At 36.4% G+C, this 18685-nt stretch overlaps 1 long non-coding RNA gene across 2 annotated transcripts in view; it reads left to right on the top strand.

Annotated features, from left to right (window-relative positions):
- Positions 1 to 2526: 2526 nt before the first annotated feature.
- The window catches only part of LOC139083690 (uncharacterized), a 40565-nt gene continuing 24406 nt past the window's right edge, over positions 2527 to 18685 (top strand). Inside the window, exons 1-3 of one of the 2 annotated variants that reach the window (XR_011540602.1) lie at positions 2527 to 2670; positions 13493 to 13561; positions 18175 to 18349. This is a non-coding gene — a long non-coding RNA (uncharacterized lncRNA). Of the gene's footprint in view, positions 2671 to 13492; positions 13562 to 15069; positions 15529 to 18174; positions 18350 to 18685 lie in introns of those variants that run through there. The other variant, XR_011540603.1, reaches the window with a different exon arrangement.

The following is an 18685-nucleotide window of genomic DNA, read 5'->3' as shown; positions in this document are numbered from 1 at the left end:
TGAAGTTGGCACTAGTAATATCCCCATTTTACAGACGAGGATAATAAAGCGCAGAAGATGAAGTAGCCTGGCCAGAATTGTCAGTCTAGTAAATGATCTCCCATTCATTGCAATTGCCTGTTAGTTGTTTGTCAATCAGAGTAGGAGCTTTTTGGGTGAAGGAATCATTCGCTACTCAGTTTAGTATCTCTAGCATCCTGCCCAGGGCTTGGCACAAAATAAGCATGCAGTAAATGGTAGGAATAGTCATTTTCATTATTGAAATGGAAATATAATATGACTTGAGATGACTTAAGAGACTGAAGAAATCCTAATTATTTGGGTGAGATTGGAAAAGCCATGGGGCATGTTCTAGACTTCTCCAAGGGGCAGGATGAACCAAGTCCCACTAGTGTGAGCAGAGTGGGGCTTTCTTCATCATGCACCCTGTACGTTCCACATGTTCCCCGTACAGGTAACACTCATCTGGGAGATGATTTTGTAGGACTCACCTTAAATGCCACCTCCTCACGCAGGCCTTTCCTGAGCATGGGGGCCCAGGAAAGTCCCCTCTTGTAGCCTCAGGCCCAGCCTTTTACTAGTCTTCTTTATAGCTCTTACTGCAACTTGCAATTTTTTATTTACTTTAAAAAAACTTCTCCACTAGAATGCCAGCTCCATGAAACAGGAGCATGTCTGTTTTATTTACAATTCTCTCCCCAACCACAAGAAGGAATCACACATATTATGTGCTTTGGAATATTTATTCGGTGAGTAAATGAACAAATGATTGAGGCCTAGCCCTCATGTCACCTCCTTGTCCTGTACCCCGGGGCCTGATAACAGCGGCTTGGATTGAGTGGAGCCCTCCATTTGCGCTACTCAATAGGTGGAACCCGGGGAGGGAAAGTGGCAGGAAGGCATCTGACCCAAATACTAGCAGAGAGAGGTCGGGACTCAGTGGACAGTTTCCATGGTGCCGTTTGTCCAACACGAGGCTATGCTGCAGCGACATTGATGGATTTTGGGAGTGGGGGAGGATATCTAACCTGGGAACCTTATTATCAGTTCTAGTTGTGCTTCTGTGGGAAAATGCATTCTGAGTTTAAAATTACAGGCTTTAAACAGCTAATTTATAAGTTCCAGCCTGTCACTATATAATATTAATGTCTCATTAGGAACTCAAAACTTGTTGACATGCTAGCATTGTTGGCAGTTGGGAAATACAGAATAAAAGGCACCTTTTCCTCCCGCAAAGATTGCCCTATCTAGGGGAGAGAAGGGCTGAGATTGCTATCCCTCTCCTGAAAAACTGAAGAGAAATTGCTTCTCACTCACAACAGTATGGATTCCGTTGTGGGGAGAGCCAGACATGAAAATAATGATAATTTAGAGTTATTCTAAATGCTTTATGCTTTACTTTTAAAGAAAGCAAGATACATACAATGTAATGAAAAATCAGGGTGTCATTTAAACCAAATTTGACTTTCTTATTTTAAAATAGTTTTCCTCTTTTTTTCCCTCTTCTAATATCTGTATAAATTTGGTCAAATGTTCTGTATCCTCTACAGCTTGTAAGCTGACGAAATACTCTCTGCCTTTCGCCTGGGGTTACATTGGCAGCTAACATGTCTGTCTTGCCCCATAGACTCTACGTTCCTATGCCCCAGAATAATGGCTCCCTGCTCTTTATGGCCCTGCATCCCATGTACCGTCTTGCTCATGCTTAACCCGTGGAGACTTTCACTCGCTATTAACTAAAACGTGTTGACTATGTTTTCTTTTCTCCAAGACACCTTTTGAGCACTTTGGGATTCTTGATATTATTACTGTGAAAGAAGAAATATATGTCCTGTGCACACTCTGCCTGTTACCAGAGGTAGCAGTTGTCATCAAAATAGATGATGCTCCCACGTCTTTTCTCTGAGAAGCTACTGATAATTCCATATATAATTATGGTGAAAAAAATTATATAGAATTGAGTGTAAAGGATAATTCCTTTTCAATTTTTTAGGATAGGGTGGGAATTCAAACCAAGGGGCTCATTTTTAGTGACAAGTGGAGATGGGTCTTTTACCATCCTTGTTATTCAAGGAAGTATTAGGAAGTGGGAAAATGGTATAGTTTGTAGATATTTTTCATGTGTTTTAATTTGCTTTAAGTTTAGAGGTTGACATTTTCCACTTGTTTCCAAGTGAGAGTCTGTCTGTGTCAGTTAACTACTGCCTGATTGCAAACTACGCCAAAATTCAGTGGCTTCAAACAAGGATCATTTACTTAACTCATGAGTCTCCAGGTTAGAGACTGCATGTCTGGGCATTTCTGCTGATCTCGGCTGATTTCCCTGACATGTCAAGTGATCAGCTGACCATTGGCTGAGGCAGTTGAGCTCCCAGGCTCTCAAGCTCCAGCAGGCTAGCCCAGGCATGTTCTCGTGCCAACAGCTGAAACACTTTTTCACAGTTATGCATATGTCACATCTGCTCACATGCCATTAGCCAAAGCAAGTCACGTGGCTAAACCTTGAGAAATGCAAAGTCACCTGGCAAAGTGGGCTTGAAACAGGGGAAGTGAAGAACTGAAACCATGAATGCAATTAATCTACCGAACTCCTCTCAGTCACCATCACATCCCTCACACTGAAGAAAAAAAGAGGTTCAGAACTTTGGCTAGACTCCATCATGGAGGAACGTGAGTAGTTTTCCTTGGTCCTCTCAGGGGTCCTCTGCAACGTGGTAGGAAGATCACAGGACTGAAATCAGAAGATTGGGTTGGAATCCAGACTCTCCCACATCTTTGTGATTTTGGTCAACTCACTTCAGCTCCACAAACCCCAACCATAAAAGGGGGTTAAGATTACCTGTCCCACAGTGTTGTGAAAATCAAATTTGACGATAAGACTATGCATAGTGCTTGGTATAGTATCAGCTCAGTAAGTGTTTTCTTTACGGCAAAGATTGGCTACTCTCTTATGGATACAGGTGGTAGAACTTCTCTTTTTCTTTTGCCTTTTACTACTAAGAGGAAAATATTACTCATTTTAATCAAATGGATGACACAGTCATCTATAATATTGAGGCATACACCATATCTACGTCATGTGTGAAGGATGGCTTAGGAACAGTAATAAGTTTATATCATAGAGCATCCAATATTACCATCGTTATTTCACCTCCCAAAGTAACACGGTATTTATGAGTTAAAGTTTTTTCCAATTTAATACATTTAAAATTCCTTTCTTCATTTGTAGCATCTCGATATACTCTACTCCAGCTTCGTTGATGTGTGGAGATTCTTATTCATTATTTAAGGTCCCTATTAAGAGCATGGATGTCAAAGTCTTTCCACTTTATGGGTATTGGCAGGGCCAAGAGTGATCATTAGAGAAATTTAAATTCCATTAATAGCCCAAATATGTAAGCTACATTAAGAACAAATTGTTGCATAATAAGTAAATACATTTTCCCCACTAGTTTGCTTCAAACGCATTTAGTAAAAATGATCAGGGATGGCTTTTTGAGATTTTATTTTAATGTTTGTAAAAGTGTAGTGGGACCATTAAAAGCATTTGAAACATTATAGAGTTTAAAGACGAACATATTTTATCAGCCTCTTATAACAGGTTCTTTAATGTAGTCTTGTCTGTAATTTTGAAGCTAAAAGCACAGTTTACATTTAAGATGGTTTTTCCCAGCATTGCAAGCTCCATCTGTGGCAAGTTTCAATAGCTGCCCTTTCTCTTCCTAACCTTATGGACTCGTGAGGTCCATCAAGCAAAGGGTGGGGGAAGACTGGGGGGGCTGTGCATTATTACTGTCAATCATATTTTTCAGTGAAACATATTTAATATTATAGAGAAAGTCAGCTTATAATCAAGTGTTTAGGTTAAATACCCTGAGAAATAATCAGTTCTTTTTGTTGTCCCGTTAATCTCATTTAAAGATTTCTTGACTCCCCTTACGCCTGTATTTCTCTCAGACGTTAAACAGAAGTTGTCGTTATGTTGTTGTCTGATCTAGTCTTTATTTAAAATTTTGATGTTTTGTTCATTATGGATTGTTTTCATTAATCATAATTTTTAAAAAAATGTCTTAAGATACTATCTCAGTTATTGAGTTTTTAGGCATCCCCTTAAATTTTGCACCCCCAACAGAAGCCTCACTCACATCCCCCTAGTCCTGGTTCCGGGCAGTTTTACAAGTCAGAATAATATGATGTTGAATTTTGTACCCACTACCAATATCGTTTTTCAGAGAGAATCAGGATTTAGGAAGTGGTGTTGAGAAAGGAATTGTAGCAGTTAGCTATTGCACTGTTACAAACCACTCCAAAGCACTCATTTATTAGCTCCCAGTTCTGTGGGTCAGCAATGGAGGTTGTGCTCAGCTGGGTGGTTCTTCTGGCGTCAGCCAGGCTTGCTCATCTGTCTGTGGTTAGCCGTGAGTCGGGGAGGCAGTTTTGCTGATCTTGGCTGGAAGTGTGGAGATTAGGGTGAAACAAGTGAGGAATTGAACTTTATCTTATAGGTCATGGGATGCAGAAAAGTTTTGTGTGGGGGAATAATAATAATAATGTTGTCATGAGATCTGCATTTAGAAAGCTCACTCTGAGTAAAGTATGCAGGTGAAGTGGAGGGAAGAGTTAGAAGGCTGCTCTGCTGGTCTGAGTGAAATATCTTCAGGGTCTGAATTAAAACAGTGGCAATGGAAAAAGTAAGGAAGGGGACATGGCTGTGCTATATTAACAAGGACATTCATGTGACCCAGGCTCACACTTTGCATTTAGTTGTCATGTTTCATTAACTTCCTTCAATCTGGAACAGCCCCTTAGGTTTTCCCTCAACTTTTCTGACCCTGGCACTTAAAGAATAACAAGCTGGGGGCTGGCCCTCTGGCTTAGTGGTTAAGTTCAACACACTCTGCTTCAGCAGCCAATGTTCGGTGTCTGGGCATGGACCTATACCATTTGTCAGCGGCCATGCGATGGCAGCGACCCACATACGAAATAAAGGAAAATTGGCACAGCTGTTAGCCCAGGGTGAATCTTCCTCAAGCAAAAAGAGGAAGATTGGCAACAGATGTTAGCTCTGGGCCAGACTTCCTCAGCAAAAAGAGGAAGATTGGCAACAGATGTTAGCTCAGGGCAAATCTTCCTCAGGAAAAAAAAAAAAGTGAAAAAAAAAGCCAGTTCTTTTGTAGAATGCCTATGGATTTACAATATTTGGTGATTTTGAATAATGCTCCTATTTACATCTGGCTGATATATTTTGGTGTGTACATGTATGCATTCCCCTTGGCTATATTCCAAAAAATGGAATTTCAGAGTATGTTTATACTAGATTACGTGGTTAATGCGAAACTCTTTTTTATAGTAGTGGTACCAATTTACATTCTATTAGCAGTTTTCCATAGGGGCTGTATGAATTTACATTCCCATTAACAGTGCACAAGGGTTTTTTTTTCTCCACATCCTTGTCAACACTTGCTATCTCTTGTCTTTTTGATGATAAGCATTTTTTTTGAGAGTTTTAAAGTATTTATTTGATTTCTCTATGTGATCACAGCTATGATTTTACATCAATACAGTCTGTTACTACTCACAAATGGGATACATATTAAAACAAAAGCACTCCTTTCCTCCTTAGAGTTATGTAGTGGGTGCTGGGCTTCCTGTGAACAAGGGGTCCCTTGAAGTCTTTGAACTATCTGAGGTGCTATCTCATTGTGGTTTTGATTTGCATTTCCCTGATGATTAGTGATGTTGAGCACCTTTTCACATACCTGTTGGTCATGTGTACGTTTCTCTGAAAAAATGTCTATTCAGTTCTGATGTCCATTTCTTAATTGGATTTTTTGGTTTTTTTTGATATTGAGTAGGATGAGTTCTTTGTATATTTTGGAAAGTAACCTATTATCATACAGATAGTTTGCAAATATTTTCCCTCATTCTGTAGCTTGCGTTTCATTTTGTTGATCATTACTTTTTCTGTGCAGAAGCTATTTAGTTTGATATAGTCCCACTTGTTGATTTTTCTATTTGTTGCTTGTACTTTTGTTATCATACCCAAAAAATTCCTCCCAAGACTAATGTGAAGGAGGTTTTTCCCTATGATTTCTTCTAGGAATTTTACAGTTTCAGTTCTTATGTTTAAGTCTTTAATCCATTTTGAATTAATTTTTGTGAGTGGTTTAAGATAGGAGTCCAGCTTCATTTCTCTGCACGTGGTTATCCAGTTTTCCAACACCATTTGTTGAAGAGACTATCCCTTCCCCACTGAGTGTTCTTGGCTCCCTTGTCAAATATTAGTTGACTCCATATATAGGGATTTCTTTCCGGATTCTTGATTCTGTTTCAATGGTCTATGTGTCTACTTTTATGCCAGTACCATACTGTCTTGATTACTGTAACATTGTAATACAGTTTAAAATCAAGAAGTGTGATGCCTCTGGCTTTGTTCTTCTTTTCAGAATTGCTTTGGCTACTGGGGGTCTTTTGTGATTCCATACAAATTTTAGGGTTGTTTTTTCTATTTCTGTGAAAAATGCTGTTGGAATTTTGATAGGATTGCATTGAATCTGCAGATAGTTTGGGTAGTATGAACATTTTAACAATAGTAATTATTCTGATCCATGAACACAAGATATCTTTCCATTTTTTTGTGAATTATTCAATTTCTTTCATCAAAGTTTTGTAGTTTTCATTTCTTCTTAAGTGTTTTATTTTATTTTGATCTTGTGAATGAAAACTTTTTTTAAAATTTCTTTTTCAGATATTTTATCATCTGCATATAGAAACACAAATGATTTCTGTGTTGATTTTATACCTTTAAACTTTGCTGAATTCGTTGATTAGTTCCAATATTTTTTTGATGGAGTCTTTAGGATTTCTGTATATAATGTCATATCATCTGCAAACAACAACAGTATTACTTCTTCTAATTTGGATGCCTTTTATTTCTTTGTCTTGCATAATTGATCTGGCTATAACTTCCAGTACTATGTTGAATAAGAGTGGTGAGAGTGGGCACCATTATCTTGTTCCTCATCTTAGAGGAAAAGCTTTCAGCCTTTCAGTATTGAGTATGGTGTTGGCTATGGTTTTGTCATATGTGGCCTTTATTATGTTGAGGTATGTTCCTTTTATACCCAATTTGTTGAGTGTTTTATCATGAAAGGATGTCGTATTTTGTCAAATACTTTTTCTGCATCTATTGAGATGATCATACGATTTTAGTTTTCCTTCTATTAATATGATGTATCAGATTGATTGATTTGCATATCTTGAACCATCCTTGCATCTGAGGATAAATCCCACTTGATCATTGTGTATGATCATTTTAGTTTTCTGTATTTTGATTTGCTAATATCTTGTTGAAAATTTTTACACCTATATTCCTTAGGGATATTGATCTGCAGTTTTCTTTTCTTGAAGTGTCCTTATTTGGCTTTGGTATCAGAGTAATGCTGGCCTTGTAAAATGAATTTTGGACTATTTCTTCCTTTTCAAGTTTTTTGGAAGCATTTGCAAAGGATTGATGTTAATTCTTCTTTAAATGTTTGGTAGAATTCACCAGGAAAAACATCTTGTCCTGTGCTTTTTGGTGTTTGAAGGTCTTTGATTACTAATTCAATCTGATTACTTGTTATTAGTCTGTTCATATTTTCTTTTTCTTTGTGATTCAATCTTGATAGATTGTATATTTCAAGGAATTTATCCATTTCTTCCAAGTTACCCAATTTGTTTGCATATAATTTTTAATAGTAGTCATAATCTTTTCTATTTCTGTAGTATCAGTTATAATGTGTCTTCTTTCATTTCTGATTTTATTTTTTTGATTATTTTCTCTTTTTTTCTTAGTCTAACTACCAGTTTGTCAATTTTATTTATCTTTCTAGAAAACCAGCTCTTAATTTCATTGATCTTTTATATATATTTTTGGTCTCTATTTTATTCATTTCTGCTCTGATCTTTGTTATTTTCTTTGTTCTGCTTACTTTGAGCTTAGCTTGTTGTTCATCTTCTAGTTGCTTGGGGTTTAAAGTTAGGTTGTTTATTTGAGATCTTTCTTTTTTCTTAAAGTAGGCATTTATTGCTATAAACTTCCCTGTTAGAACTGCTTTTGCAGCATCCTATAGGTTTTGATTGGTTGTGTTTCCATTTTCATTTGTTTTAAGATATTTTTGATTTCCCTTTTGATTCCTTCCTTGACCCATTAGCTTTTCAGGAATGTTTCATTACTACATACTTGTGAATTTTTCAGCTTTCCTCCTATTGCTGATTTCTAGTTTATATCATTGTGGTTGGAGAAGATATTTGGTATGATTTCAGTCTCCTTAAATTTGCTAAGATTTGTTTTGTGACCTATCATATGACCTATTCTGGAGAATGTTCCATGTGCACTTGAAAAGAATGTGTATTCTGCTGCTGTTGGTTGGAATGTCCTGTATATGTCTGTTAGGTACATTTAGTGCAAAGTATGGTTCAAGTTCAACGTTTCCTTGTTGATTTTCTGTCTGGATAATCTATCCATTGTTGAAAGTGCAGTACTGAAGTTGCTGCTATTATTGTATTGTTGTCTATTTCATCTTTCAAATCTGTTAGCATTTGCTTAATATATTTAGGTGCTCTGATATTTGGGTGCATATGTATTTATGATTGCTATACCTTCTTGATGAATTGATCTAATTATCACTATATAACGATCTTCTTTGTCTCTTGTTACAGTTTTTTGAGTTAAAGTCTATATTGTCTGATATAAGTATAGCTACCCCTGATCTCTTTGGGTTTCCACTTGTATGGAATATCTTTTTCTATCCTTTCACTTTGAACCTATGTGTGTTCTTAAAGCTGAGGTGAGTTTTCTTTAGGAGCATAACATTGGGTCTTGCTTTCTATCCATTCAGCTACTCTGTGATTTTGATTGGAGAATTTATTTGATTTACATTTAGAGTAATTATTGTTAGGTAAAGTCTTACTAATGCCTTCTTTTTTTTTTTTACTGTTTTGTAGTTCTCTTCTTTTTTTATCTCTCTTGCTGCCTTTTTGGTGAGTTGATGATTTTCCATAGTGGTGTGCTTTGATCTCTTTTCTTTATCTTTTGTGAATCTACTGTAGGTTTCTACTTTGTGATTATCATGATTATATAAAACATCTTGTATATATGACAGTCTATTTTACACTGACAACAATTTAACTTCAATTGCATTAAAAAAACTCTAGTCTTTTACTCCTCTCCTGTTATGTTTTCGATGTCACATTTTACATATATTTATGCTGTGCATCCATTAACAACTTGTCATAGCAATAGTTATTTTTAATACTTTTGTCTTTTAACACTTATACTAAAGTTAATTAGTTAACACATTACTATGTTACGAGAGTAGAGTATTCTGAACCTGATTATGCTTACCTTTTTCAGTTTGTTATTTATTGTTATGTTATGAATGAGAATCCTTTAATATCAGTTTGAAGAACTCCTGTCAGCATTTCATGTAAGGCAGGTTTAGTGGTAATAAATTCCCTCAGCTTTTGTTTCCTAGTGAAAGTTTTTACCTGGCTTTTTTTTCTGAAGAACAACTTTGCTGAGTAAAGTATCCTTGGTTGGCAGTTTCTTTCATGCAGTACTTTCAATATAGCATCCCATTCTTACGTGACCTGCTCAGTCTCTACTGAGAAATCCACTTATGGCCTCACAGGTTCTCTTGCATTAGAAAAATTATTTTCTATTGCTGCTTTTAAAATTCTCTTTTTGCTCCTCTGGTTGGATAATTTCAACTGATGTGTTTTCAAGCTCACTGATTCTTTCTTCTGCTTGATCAAGTCTGATGCTGAAACTCTCTGTTGAATTTTTCAGTTCTGTCATGTATTCTTCAGCTCCAAATTTTCTGTTCGATTCTTTTTTGTGTTTTTTATCTCTTTGCTGAACTTTTCATTTTGTTCTTGTATTGTTTTCTTCATATTGTTAAATTATTCATCTGTGTTCTTTTGTAGCTCTTTGAGCATATTTAGAACAATTATTTTGAATTCTTTGTCAGGAAATTCCTGAATCTCCATTTTTTGGAATAGTGGCTGGAGGTTTACTGTATTCCTTTGGTGGAGAAATGTTCCGGGCTTCTTCATGATCCCTGTAGCCTTGAAGAAAGAGTCTCTGCATCTGAAGAAAGAGTTACCTCTTCTAGACTTTCTAGAATGGCTTTGGCAAGGGAAGAGTTTCACCTGCAGGTTCAGCACACTGGAGCATGCTGTGACCCAGGATCTAGTGGTGCAGGGTGCCAGCGTGGGAATGTGTGATGGCACTGGGTCCAGACATGCATAGTGTCTTTTCAGCTCAGGGTCCACAGCATTGACAATTGTGTAGTTGTTGGCAAGCATTGTGGGGGTCCTCAGTGGCTGAAAGGGCTGTTGGGGTCCTCAGTGACACCTCCAGGTCTAGCAGCTAGGGACCAGGGCAGCCAGTGGTGATGACCAGAGATGGTGGTATGCACACACTTGGCTGTCAGGGCCAGTTGCATGGGGCTATATAGTGGCAGGGGCCGGTTGCAGGCACACACATAGTGGGGGGGACCAGGGCAGGCAGCAAGGACTGGGGCCAACTATGAGCTCACTGATAGCTGCAGTGGCTCTGGCTGCCAGTGTCCTCTCCTGCAGCTTCACAATCTCCCCCTCCTCAGATGTGCATGCTGCAGTGGAGGCCAGTGATGGAGGTTGGGCTGGGGGTATGCAGGTGCAAAGCTAGAGGGGCTAGCTATAGGTGGACGTGGTGGTGCAGGCCAGTGACAGAAGATATGACCTGATTAGGGCCCACAAGCAGCTGCAGGGCCATGTCTGTCTGTGTGCTCTCCAGAGGCTGTACATTCTCTCCCTGGGCATGTGTACTGCAGTAGAGGCTGGTGAGAGGCGTTGGGCCAGTGACATGCAAGCACACAATTGCACACACAGCCATGGGGGTCAGTCATTGGGATCTAGGCTGGCATCTTGCACTCCTGTAGCTGCAGAGGCTTAAACTGGCTCCTGATGTGGCTCTCATACTCCGTTGGGGGCCAAGGAGAGAAAGGGGGCAGGAGTTAGATGGCTGGCTTCAACAAACATGAATCCCTGTGTGACCAAAGCTGGTAAATTTGCAGGGGTTCTGTAGCAGCTATGCTGGCTGTTGATCACTTCTTCAGTGGCTACAGCTGTTTGGTTTGTAGAGGAGATCACTGTGAACTGTGATAGCTCCCACAGTGCCCCTGCTTTTCTTCCTTGCTCCTAACCATGTCTACGTCTCTCAGCTTTGCTGGTTTGGATGGTATGAAACTGAAATGAGAACTTCATTTGCTGCCCTGGAAGGCTGGAAAAGCTGGTTGCTCGCCCCACTCTTTCTTCCTTGGTGAGGAGAACTCTTTCCAGCTGGGCAGTTCCCTCTTGTGCTGAGAAATGCTAGCTTGGGGGATGGGATGAGGCAGGCAAAATGAAGCTGTCTTCCTTCTCTTCTTGTGTGGTTATTCTCAGGGTTTTTTGTTCTGCTGTGTTGCTGGAATTTCTTAAGTGGGCCCCAGAGCTTTCCCAGAGCTGTTTTTGTTCCTGGATAGCTGTCTAATTGTTGATCTTTGTGGGGAGACAGAGGCTGGGGTCTCCTACTCTGCCATTTTGGTGACTTCACCTCAGAAATGCTTTAGTTGTATGCACAATGCTCTTTAACATGTCTTTGTAAATTTATTCCTGGTTTTTTAATTTTTTTGATAATCATAAATTTAAGTTACTAAAAAAATTTATTTTTCTTAATGTTTGTTGCTGGTGTATATAAATATAATTTTTTTTCTGTGTTGATCCTGTATTCAGTAACTTTGCTATACTCGCTAATTCAATAATCTATCTATAGCTTATTTGTGTTTTCTAGGTATACATCATATTATTTGCAAATAACAAAAATTTTATTTCTTCTTTTCCTACATTTATAAATTTTATTTTATTTATTTTTGCCTCGCTGCATGGCCTAAGACCTGAGTAAAATGTTTATTAGAAGTGATGACAGCAGGCATTATTGTCTTATTTCTAATCTCAGAGGGAAAGCATTTGGCATTTCACTATTAAGTAAGAATTTGCTATAATTTTTTTTTGACATACTTTATCACGTTAAGAAAATTCTCTTCTATTCACAGTTTGCTAAGAGTATGTTTCTGATAAATTTGTTAAATAAATACAGTGCTTTGTTTATATCTATTGTGATGATTATATGTCATTTTCCTAATTAATAATTGATAATTAAAATTGATTGATTAAAGTTGATAATAATAATTAAAAATTTTGCTTCAGTAACGTTTAACTTTGGTGTTATCAGTTTCATATATTGCTTGATTTATTCTTTTCAGATTTATTAATTTATGTTTATGAGTAATGGTGGCCTGTAATTTTTCTTTCTTAAAATGTTTTTATTAAGTTTTGGTATCAAGAATATGTCAGCCTCAAATGAGTTGAAAAGTGTATTTTTTTCTCTATTTTCTGGGAAAAGCATGCATAAATATGGCAACACTTTTTTCTTATGTATTAACTTAAATGCGTCTGCAAAATATTTTCTTCTGGAAAGGATTTAAGTTATAGACTAAAATTTTTAAAGAGCTATAGGGCTCTCCAGATTTTCTCATGTATCACTCTGGGCAAGATTTTTCACCCTAGGAGTTGGTTCATTTCATCAAAAATTTCAAATTTATTAGCATAAAGTTTTTCATCATATCCTATTTTATTGTATTTTTAATATTGGTGGGATTTATTACAGTGTTCCTGTTTTTATTGTTAGCATTAGTTATATATGATTTCTACTTTTGTCTTAGTCTTTAAGGCTTTCTTTTTTAATAACAGCTTTATTGAGATAGAATTCACACACCATAAAATTCACATGCCATAAAATTGCAAAATGTACAATTCAGTGGCTTTTAATACATTCACAGAGTTGTGCAACTATCATTGCTAATTTCAGAATATTTTCATTACTCCAAATTAGTCCCTGCTAATGTATCCATTAGCAGAGACTTTCCATTTCCTTCTACCCTAGCCCTAAGCAATCACTAATTACTTTTTGACTCTATGAATTTGCTTATTCTGGACATTTTGTATAAATGGAATCATGCTGGCTTCTTTCACTTAGAACATTTTCAAGGTTCGTCCATGTCGTAGCATGTATCAGCACTTCATTGATTTTTGTTGCCAAATAATGCTCCATTGTATATATATTTCACATTTTGATTTTCCATTCATCAGTTGATGGATACTTGGGGTTGTTTTCCACTTTTTGACTATTTTGCTATGAACATTCATATAAAAATGGTTGTGTTTACATATGTTTTAAGTTCTTCTGTGTATATACCTAGGAGTGGAATTTTGGGGTCTTGCTGTAACTCTAGGTTTAACATTTGAATAACTATCAAACTGTTTTCCAAAGTGGATGCAGCAAGTTGTAATTTCACTAGTATTGTTTAAGCGTCCCAATTTCTCCACATCCTCACTAAACTTGTTATTGTCTGTCTTTTTTGTTTAGCCATCCTTGTGAGCGTGAAGTGGTATCTCATTGTGGTTTTGGTTTGCGCTTCCCCAGCAATTGGATATAGTAAGCATCTTTTCATGTGATTATTGTCTATTTTTATATCTTCTTTGGAAAAAATGTCTACTTATATCCTTTTTCCATTTTTAATTTGATTATTTGTCTTTTTATTATTGAGTTGTGTTCTTTAAATATTCTTGATAAAAATCTCTTATCAGATGTATGATTTGCAAATATTATTTCCTATTTTGTTGGTTGTCTTTCACTTTTTTGATGGTGTCCTTTGAAATGTAAACATATTTAATTGTGAAGTTTCATTTATCTATATTTTCTTTAATCACTTGTGCTTTTGGTATTACATCTAAGAAACCATTGCCTAATCCAAGGTCACAAAGATTTATTCATATTTTGTTTTCTAAGAGTCTCACAGTTTTAGCTGCTACGTTTAGATCTATGATCCATTTTGAGTTAATTTTTTTATAATATGGTGTGAGGGAGGGGTCCAACTTTGCTCTTTTGCCTGTCAATATCTAGTTGTCCCAGCATCATTTGTTGAAAGATTATTCCTTCCTCATTGAATTTTCCTGGCCTCCTTGTTGAAAATCAACTCACCATAAATATAGGGGTTTATTTCTGTACTCTCAATTCTATTCCATTGATCCTTATTCTACTATTCCACTGTCTTGGTTACTGTAGCTCTGTGGTAAGTTTGAAATGAGAAGTATGTGTCCTCGTGTCCTCTGACTTTGTTTTAGTTTTTTAAAGACTGTCTACTCTGGGTTCCTTGCATATGGTTAGAACATATGAATGCTATGAGCAGCTTCTTAATTTCTGCAAAAAAGCCAGCTGGGATTTTGATACCAACTGCATTGGATCTGTAGATCAGTTTGGGTAGTATTGCTATCTTAATAATATTAAGTCTTGCAATCCATGATCACGGAATATTTTTTTATTTAGTTAAGTTTTCTTTAAAGTTTTCAACAGTTGTATCGTTTTCAGTGTACAAGTTTTGTATTTCTTTGTGAAGTTTATTCCTAAATATTTTATTCATTTTGATGCTATTGTAAATGGATTTTTTTTTTTTTTGAGGAAGATTAGCCCTGAGCTAACTACTGCCAATCATCCTGTTTTTGCTGAGGAAGACTGGTCCTGAGCTAACATCCATGCCCATCTTCCTCTAATTTATATGTGGAATGCTTACCACAGCATGGCTTTTGCCAAGCGATGCCACGTCCGCACCCAGGATCCAAACCGGCGAACCCCTGGCCGCCGAGAAGCGGAATGTGGGAGCTTAACTGCTGTGCCACTGGGCCGGCCCCTTGCATTTTTTTCTTAATTTAACTTTCAGAGTATTCAAAGCTAGTTTATCAAAATACAACTGAGTTTTGTATATTGATCTTGATTCTGGAATCTTGCTAGTCTTGCAAGGTTTTTGATCTTTTCTTTTTAGCTTTTCCAAACACCAATTTTTGGTTTTGTGGATTCATTATTGCACATTTTAAAAACTTATTTCATTAATTTCTTCTCTTGTCCTAATTATTTTCTCCCTCCTGCCTTTTTTTTTTTTTTTCGAGGAAGATTAGCCCTGAGCTAACATCTGCTGCCAATCCTCCTCTTTTTGCTGAGAAAGACTGGCTCTGAGCTAACATCCGTGCCCATCTTCCTCTACTTTATGTGGAATGCCTGCCACAGCATGGCTCAACGGGCGGTCTGTATGTTCACAACCGGGATTCAAACCAGCGTACCCTGGGCTGCCGAAGCAGAACGTGCAAACTTAACCACTGTGCCACCAGACGATCCCAACCCTCCTGCTTTTTTTTGGGTTTAAATTTCATCTATTTTTCTAATTCTTGAAATGGATGCTTAGATAATTGATTTTCAGCATTTTTCCTTTCTTATATACATTTAAAGATATGACTATCCATTAAAGCATGGTTTAACTGCAACTTACAATTTTCAAAGTATAATATTTTAATAATTATTAGTTCACATATTTTCTGTTATGATATTTTCTTTAACATATACTTGACTTATAGTGCATTTCTTAATTTCTCTTTATTTCTTAATATGTATTAATTTCCAAATATGTGGTGATCTTTAGTTATCTATCTCTTGTTAATTTCTCACTTAATTGCACTGTGGTACTGGACATATTATATACCATATCAATCTTTTGAAAGTTTTTGATATTTATTTCATAGCATAGCTTATAATCAATTTTTTGCAAATGTTTTATACACAGTTGACAGTAATATGTATTCTATAGCTATTGAGTGCAATCTAGTATGTCATATTTGTTAATTGCATTGTTCCAATCTTGTATCTTTTATATTTTTCATCTACTTAATCTATCAGTTAATGAGAAAAGTTGTTAAAATGCTCAGTGTGATTGTCGATTTGTCTATTTCTCCTTAGAGTTCTATCACTTTTAGCTTTATATATTTTGAGGATTTGTAATCAGGTGCATACACATTTAAAATTTTTATCTTCCTAGGGAATTAAATCATTGTGAAAGTTTCCTCTTAATCCAGAGTAATGGTTTCTACATTTTGTCTACTTTGTCTGATATTAATATAGTTACAACCACTTTCTTTTGGCTAATGTTTGTGTTGTGTATTTATTTTGCATCCCTTTATTATAAACCTTTTAATCCTGTTTCAGTTATCCATCCATGAGTAACAAACCACCCCAAACCTTAGTGACTTAAAAACAGCAATGTGTTCTCTCTCTTGGTTCTGTGGTTGATTTGGCTCAGCTCAGCAGTTTTCATTTAGGAGGGGATCGCTCATGTAGCTGCAGACTTACGGTAGCAGTTGCTGGAATCATGTGAGGGCTTGATTTGGCTGGATAGCCAATCAATTTTTTCGTGAATTATCTCCAGATACAGACGAGACTTGTTGAGTACATTACTTGGATACAGTTCCTTTCAATCTATATTTCTAAAGGCATGGTAATTTTAGAATATTTGTACTTCTTTCATGATGACCATCTTTCCCCAGAGCACATTTGCCAAGAAATTAAGTTGGATGATACAAGGCTTATTTTGACTTACCCTTGAAAGTCACAAAGCACCACTTACATTAAATTGTATTGGTCCAAAGCAAGGCACGAATCCATCCCAGATTCAAGAGGAGGAGATTACAAAAGAGCATGAATATAAGGAGGTGGGAATTATTGGCGCAGAGGGCAGGGGGGATAATTTTGATGGTTAGATACCACGTAACCTTCTATTTTACATATGTTAGCTGTAAGTAGTATATTGTTGCTATTTTTAAATCCATCCCAAAATATATTTTTGAAAAAATAAAATGTTTAGGCCATTTACATGTAATCTAATTATAGGGATATATTGGGTTTTATTATTCCATGTTACTACTTCTTTTCTATTTATTTCACCTATCTTGTATGCCTTTTTCTTTTCTTTCTTGACTTCTTTTGTATTGAGTAATTTTTATTATTCTGCTTTCTCCTCTTTATTAGTTTGGTTACATTTTAGTATTTCTGAGTGCTTGTTAATGAGTTTACTGCATCTGAATTCTTGGAGGATAATTTTTCTGGCTATAGAATTTTGATTGCTGTTTATTTCTTTCAACACTTTGAAGATGTAACTCCATCATCTTCTAGCTTCTAATATCTCCTTTGGGAAGTTATACAGCAGTCAAATAGCTATTCCTTTGAAGATAGTCTTATTTCTTTGGCTGCTTTTAAGACTCTTCTTTGTTTTTTGTTTTTATCAATTTTATTATGTTCCTCAGTATGATTTTCTTTATATTTATTCTGCTTGGTATTTATAAGACTTCTTAATTTGTGGCTTCATGTCTTTAATCTATTTTTGGAAAATTACCACCAATGTTTCTTCAAATATTTTTTCTGCCTCATTGTTTTGATTTTAAAGACCAAGATATATGTCTTGGACATAATCTTCCTCTAGGACTAGAAGTATAGAGATGTATACTATGTTGTGGTTGATATTCTTCTTCTTTAGTATCTAGAGAATTTTCTTATTATTTTTAATGGCTATATAGTATTTAGTTGCACAAGAATTATAATTCATTTAAATAGCTCTCTATTGACAAAAATTTATAAATAATAGTGTACCCCTATTTCTTGGAATATATTTCTTCTTTGCCTTTTTCTTGTTTACTTCTCCTTGATAACTCATGCCAGTTCTTTACGACTAATCTTAAATACAAAGACCTAACAAATTCTCTCAAAAAGATTTACTCTTTCCCTTGTTGTTTTTACACACCCCCATTGGAGCAATTATTACAGGTGGTTATAATCTTCTGTTTGAATGTCTTTCCTCACAATGTGAACATCTTATGATCAAAGGTCATGCCTGAGTCATTTTTGTCTGTCAATTGCCTAGTGATATTTTTGTAACTGTAAACGTTCAATAAAGGCTGAATAAATAAAAGAGTTTTCCCTTCAGAGATCTTCTTCTTGCCTTCCTATCTCCCTGCTGTGTTCATTAATTACCTTAGGAATTCCAATACTGATTGCTGAAAAGACTCACAGGAATCAAATCACTTGTACTCATGGAACAGTTTTAGTACAGGCAAAAAATACAACACAACAATATCAGGAAGATGATATGCATTTAAAGTGCCTGGAGATTTCACGTCCAGGTTTATTTGTCTACTTCTTGCTAGATTGAATAACACATGCTTTGTCTCCAGGTCTCAAACCACCACCATTGTGTGTGCAAAGCGCCTTATTCCCAGGAAGCCCAAAGACTGCTCCCGGTCCAGGTCTCTTGTAGTGAGTGGGTCATAGAGACACACTACATTTGTGGGATCAGATTCAACTGTCAAAGAGGAACCTGCCTGGCTCCAGCAAAACCAAGTACAAATCGTAAGTTTTATTATAATTAGTAAACAGTGCTGATTGATAGGCTGGTGCATCCTGCCACCAGACAACTCACAGACTGATGGTTACAGAGCATCATTTATCTTCAGTTAACATATTACGTAATGCGGGCCAAAGGTTACTATTATGCAGCAGGAAGCTCTGGAAATAAACATCCCAGAACAGCAGAGATTATTGTGAAATAACTGATGAAAAGGATAATGTCAGGACACTTCTCCTCAGTTTCCAGAGCACCAAAGATTCTTTTAAACCCTAAACATGAGAAACATCCATCCTTACCTGGGCCACGTGAGTTTCTCTGTAAATAAACCCAGCCAAACT

Source organism: Equus przewalskii, chromosome 5, assembly GCF_037783145.1.
Source record: "Equus przewalskii isolate Varuska chromosome 5, EquPr2, whole genome shotgun sequence".
NCBI classification, from domain to species: Eukaryota; Metazoa; Chordata; class Mammalia; order Perissodactyla; family Equidae; genus Equus; species Equus przewalskii.
This window is presented reverse-complemented; position numbering and strand designations above follow the sequence as displayed.